Raw genomic sequence first — 6,718 nt, forward strand, 5'->3', positions numbered from 1 at the left:
ATATGAATATTAATATAAAATGAATACAAGAAACATACATGTACTCATGGCGGCAACAAATATCACTATCACTGTTATGGCTCTCTAGTCCCCTCCTCTCTATTGATAACCTCGAATAACAACGTCCGTATTTCATTCGTCTCGTCCACGCATCCCTTCTCGCTGATCGTCTTCATCAACTTCAGATTTTAATAATATACAGTTTTCTTCATCAAAACAACAGGCATAGACACCGGAACAAGAACAGGCATAGACATAGACCAAGACCACAGGAAGCACTTACAATTGCAAATGATGAAACCACTCATCTTTTTATTCAAATTTCATTAATACCCCATGAAGCATTAATGAGATTGTACAAACACACAACAGAGGAACAGCAACACAAACACACCCAAAATGCAATACAAAAACAGACCAGAATACTTACAGGGTACAAACGCACAACACAAAGATAATATCGACAGAAACAGAGGAACCAACACAGAGTCACAACAACACAAACCCTTCAAGAATGCAAATATAAATACAGAAACAAATTTCGCTACAAAAAATAGCAGACCACAACGTCTATAACAAAAAAAGGGAGCAGACCACAACGTCTATGACAAAAAAGCATGAGATGGAGCGGAACACAACGTCTATAACAAAAACGCTTGAGATGGAGCGGACTACAACGTCTATAACAAAAAGGCCTGAGACGCTTTTCTTGAAATTCTCTTAACGAAAAAGATGATTGAGCGGACCACAACGTCTATCACAAAAAAGCGCCTGAGATGCTTTTCTTGAAATTCTCTTAACGAAAAAGATGATTGAGCGGACCACAACGTCTATCACAAAAAAGCGCCTGAGATGCTTTTCTTGAAAAGATGATTGAGATTCTTTTCAATAAATTCTCTTCACATCCATAAATTTTCAAAAAAATGCAGTTTATGTGCAGGAGGTATCTGGATAAAAAAAAATATTGCATTTAGACTGCTCTCTACATGCCTAAATAGAACTACCTCATCGCTAAATAGATTTTGATCGAAATGACAAAGGATTTGATAGAGATGAGACGCAGCGGCAGTATTGAAATTGTACATATTGTCAATGGCCGAAAGCGTATCATAGTCGGTTCCACTATTAGCCGAAAGCGTATCATAGTCGGTTCCACTATTAGCCGGTCCGCTTCGTCTTCCTCCTGGTATCGTCCAAATCGGATTTGCCTTGGTTTCTTGATAGGAATTTAATAAGCAATCTTGTCGATCGGTGATCCCTCCCTTGATATGAGGCAACTCATACATCTTCTCACTCCTGTAGATATCACTATATTTCGGGACGCCCGTGTTTACATCAGAACTCAGATTTAGACGCTCCCTGTAATCATCGTTACATTCGCCAGGGAGCCATTTAATCAAATTGGTAGTGGGAAGTAACTGGGGCGAATAACTGATGAGTAGTATTCTCATAAAGACTCGCAGAAAGCTCTTCCGCGACACTAATTCCCGTCTTATGAACCGTGAAAGCTCCCGGATCGACGACATGAAACCAACTATCTGCATTTGAATACTAGTAGTGGTCCATCCATCATACTCAACTTTTTTTTCGACCTTTTGCTTTCTGCGACATGGGGATTCCAGTGGATCCCAGAAACGCTGCATCACAAGAGAGGGTATTCTGGAAATAGGAAATCGCGTGGTTAATCTCATTCTTTTGATGCTCTGCTTCTTCCTCTTTTAGTTCCAATAGGCGAGGGCCACACAACTGTTTTTCTCGAGTGGGCCCTACATTGTAGGTGTCTGGTGTCCTTAATTCCGGCATGGCGTCACTGTATGGCTGTGAATAGTGAGACAAGATGTGGGGTTTAAGCTTGCGCTTCTCCTTGATACATAGTTCCACTAATTCTCTATCTCATTGTCCGTGCGTCCCGGCAAATGTAAGGCGATCTGCGACCACCTGTTCAGCATCGTAGACATCGAATCAACATGTGAAGAAAGACGAGGGTTGGGAATGGAGAAACACAGGAACCTGTTCCCTAGAATGGATTGAAAATGTATAATGAGTCGTTCTTGTCGTGAAAGTGCTCCTCGCTTAGAGTGGATACAGCTTTTCCCGCATCTCTGGAGAGCTGTGGATAAATGAATGGGAGAGAAACGTTGTTGCATGAGATTCACATCATTATTTGGTGATGGAAATACCTTATCATCACATTCATGCCGCTGAAACAGGTATATTAATGATATATTTCATCATATATTTTTTAGAAATTAACATTAGTTAAAAAAATTAAAAGATTTAACTAAAAGTTCAAAAACGTAAATAGTTTATAGTAAATTTTAGTAATTCTTATCTTAATAAATTATATATAATACTTTTTACTTACATTAATATTTTGTGTTTTGACAAAACACTTATGTGTAAAAGTGAAGTGCGCGTTAAAATAGTTTTAGTTTACTATGTTCAGTATGGTTTGCACGAATGACCGGATTTAGAATAAGGAATATGGATCAGCTCTATTATCAAAATGTTAATTTAATTGAAATTAACCACAACTTATAGATCTAATTTTGAATTTATGATTTTATTTTTCAACAAAAAGTTAAGGACTTTTTTGGACCATACCGTTTTGATTTATCAATATTAAGGAAGAGAAATCAACCTAGCTTTCCTAATAATTTTTCAATTTTTATCTCACCAGAGAGTTTTACCAATAAAATACATATAATAACAAATGAATTCTCAAACCCTGGATTTGGAATAAAGAATTAGGATCAACAACTCAACAAGACTACAAGCCTTATAATAAAAACTTTTACCAATTTTTTTTTAAACTTGTGCAACTATATAAATTAAATGATTTGTATACACATTAATCCATGATAAGCATCAAAAGACTTACCCAATTATACATCTTGCATTACCCAAATAAAAAGAAATCATAAAATTTAACTAAATTATAAATTTATTTTAAATTTTTATCCCCATTTTACCATAGAAATTCTCAACTTCAAAAATCTTGATCATAGATAATGATAGAGTCATTACTTATCATAATAAGAACCATCTACATTCGAATATATAACTACTTTGACCATCCATGACCTGATAATAATAACCATCTACATTCCAAGATATAACTACTTTGACCATCAATGACTTGATAATAATGTGTATCTTTAGACTAGGATTTATTTTTAGTACTCGAGATTTATGTTCCATGTGTCTTTCCTTAGCTTGAATTGAAGTTCTGAGTTGTTTATTTTCATGGACAAGCTGACTAATACACTTTTCAAGACATGGGACAATGAACAAGTATTGTTAGTAGCAATACACGTTCTTAATTTAGGCTCATTCGAACGGATGTTGCTTGAAGGACTGTCATCACAACAAGTGATATCAACACAAAAATCCCAAATTATCTTAGACTTGTGGCCAATTTCGTTTTGGCAAGGTTTCATGATGAGCCTCGATATGGACAAACTCATCGTTTCTAGGTTTATTATATTGTTTGTTTCGCCTTGCTTGAGAAATTTTCCTCTAAATTTCTTTAATATTAACTTTAGATTGAGGGCTTTGTTCTAATTGATCAAGATCTCTTTTTGATGTGCAGGTTCTTTAGGTAAAATTTTGGTTCAAAGACTTACCTTGGAGGGCTTCACTTTTCTTTTATACTTAAATTCCTATTTTAATTCCATATCACTAACAGTAGTACCCTTGTTCATGCTTCTAGTTAAGTGAACACTAGTAGGATTGAGGGTTTCAACGTTATTATCATTTGAAATACAAGGGTTTGCTTCATGAAATTAATCTTCACAGTCATTCCACAATGAATGACAATATGGTGACTGAACAAGACTGCCCAATGAAGGGTTATAAGAACAAATACCTAAGGAATTAGAATACTCAAGGAATTGTGGCCTTTTCGAAACCATTTCAATCTAGGAAATGATCCTATTCATCCCCTGAATTTGCTAAATGGTATCTAACTCGAATATAGATGAAACTGTGACCTTTGAGAGTTCTTGCGACGTGATTAGTATGTGTAGAACAATTTAGTTATGCTTTTATACATATAAAAGGGAAAATTAAGTTTATGGACGAGAAATTCCAATAACAACATTTTATGATAAACAAAAAACATATTGTGTCACCCTTCACAAGTAACATACTAATGTAATAAAAGCACTAAATTGCGCCATTTAGATTTCAAAGAGGAAATTGGAAAACCTTTCACATGATATCCACAACCTTTATTGAAGATAAGTTGCTTGCAGGGAATGTCACACATTGCACAATTTTTAGACCATTTATCTCTCTCAAAGGGGAGATGAGTAGTTGCTGCAATGAAATCAATATCTATAACCATCTCTAGATCACCCACTCGGGCTTTCTTTGTATCAAAAGAAGAGCCAAACATCTTGACAACCCCTTTACTATAACCCTAAAACAACTTAAGTAAATCCCACTAGCTTACCTTGTGGAACAAGTTCGCACATTCATCACATGCATCTACTATCTCTACTCTAATGGCTTTAAATTGGATAAGAGGTTCCATGGTTAGAATCCAAATGGTTTCAACAGGGAATAAGGGTGAAACATAGAGGGAAAATTCGCAACAAGTGGGACACCAAACCCTACCTTACATATCAATGTAAAAAATATGAACACGAACAATGAAACGACAAGGTGTTGGCAACCTTGAAACCCCAAGGGATTAACTCAAACATTGATAGTCGGGAGGTATGGTATAGAGAAATTAATGGTTGTCATATATGAGTGCTTGCGAGCGGTGGATTTGAGACAATTGGTGCAAATTAGGATTAGCATCCCTAACAAGAATGCCAAATCACCCATAAAACCCTAATACAATCTCAAAGAAATAACCCTTAGCCCGAGAACCATCATCTCTCATGATTGCAGATCTAAAACTTTCAAAAGAAATATCACCAGACACATGAATATACACTCACAAAAATCATAAATGAGTTGTATATTGAGTAATATATTTAAACCAAGTCTTATATGATAAGTTCATGATATAACCAATACTCAAATATGGAAATAACAAAACGTAAAAACAGTCAAGCGTAAATTATCACATAGTTTATAATGGATCAGGTAATCACTATTCATCAACATATACCACATGTAGTTATTAGGGCTTATATATAATTCAATCAAGCATATGAAATAAAGTTGTTAGCTACATGTTCTAAAAGTCCACCCGTCATACTCAAATTCACTAAAAGGTGTTAGCTACCTATTCTACATCACTAAAAGTTGTTAGCTACCTAAAATAGAATTTGATCGAAATGACAAAGGATTTGATAGAGATTAGACGCAGCAGCAGTAATGAAATTGTACATATTCTGATTGGCCAAAAGCGTATCATAGTCGGTTCCGCTATTCCACTCTACGCTTACCGGTCCGCTTCGTCCTCATCCTAGTATCATGCAAATCGGCTTTCCCTTGGTTTTTTCATAGGAATTTAATAAGTAATCTTGTTCATCAGTGACCCCTCTCTAAATCTGAAGCAACTGATAGCTCTTCTCACTCTTGTAGGACGGGACGCCCGTGCTTACATCAGAACTCAGATTTAGACGATCTCTGTAATCATCATCAATCTCACAATTGTTACATTCAATTTTTGCAACAACGGGCATGGGGATTCCAGTGGTTCCCAGGAACACTGCATCACGAGAGAGGGTATTAATACTATTCTAGAAATAGGAAATTGTGTGACTAATACCATTCTTTTGATGCTCTGCTTCTTCCTATTTTAATTCCAATAGGCGAGGACCACAGAACTATTTTTCTCGAGTGGGACCTACATTGTAGGTGTCTAGTGTCCTTTAGGCATGGTGTCAGTGTACGACTGTACATAGTGAGATGAGATGTGGTGTTTAAGCTTGCACTTCTTCTTGATGCATAATTCCAGTAATTCTCTATCTCATTGTCCATGCATCCCGACAAATGCAAGGCGATCTACGATCACATGTTCAGCATAGCAGACATCGAGCGACGAGAAATATAATGAATATGTGAAAAAATAATGATATTAGAGTAAAGATGAGGGTTGGGAATGGAGAAACACAGAAACCTAGAATGGATTGATAGGAAATGATCCTATTCATCCCCTGACTTTGCCAAAGGGTATCTAACTAAAATATGGATGAAACTGTGATCTTTCCAGAGTTCTTGGATGTGATTAGTATTTGTAGGACAATTTACTTATGCTTTTATACAGATAAAAGGGAAAATTAATTTCATGGACGAGAAACATTGTTAACAACATTTTATGATAAATAAAAACTAGAGTGTGTCACTCTTCACAAATAATATATTGATGCAATGAAAGCACTAAATGATGCCATTTAGATTTCAAAGAGGAAATTGGGAAACCTTTCACATGATATCCACAATATTTAATGAAGATAAGTTGCTTCTACTAGCTGACTTGGTGGAACAAATTTGGACATTCATCATATGCCTCTACTATCTCAACTCCAATGGCTTTAAAATAGATAAGGGGTTCCATGGTTAGAATCCAAAAGGGTTTCAACCAAGAATAAGGGTGAAACGTAGAGGGAAAATGTGCAATGAGTGGGTCACCAATCCCTACCTTACATAGCAACGTAAAAAATATGAACAAGGACAATGAAACAACAAGATGTTGGCAACCTTGAAACCCCAAGGGATTAACTCAAACATTCATAGTTTGGAGGTATGGTATAGA

Source organism: Pinus tabuliformis, chromosome 7, assembly GCF_031772625.1.
Source record: "Pinus tabuliformis cultivar Carrire ecotype Pingquan chromosome 7, CPIR1, whole genome shotgun sequence".
Lineage (NCBI taxonomy): Eukaryota > Viridiplantae > Streptophyta > Pinopsida > Pinales > Pinaceae > Pinus > Pinus tabuliformis.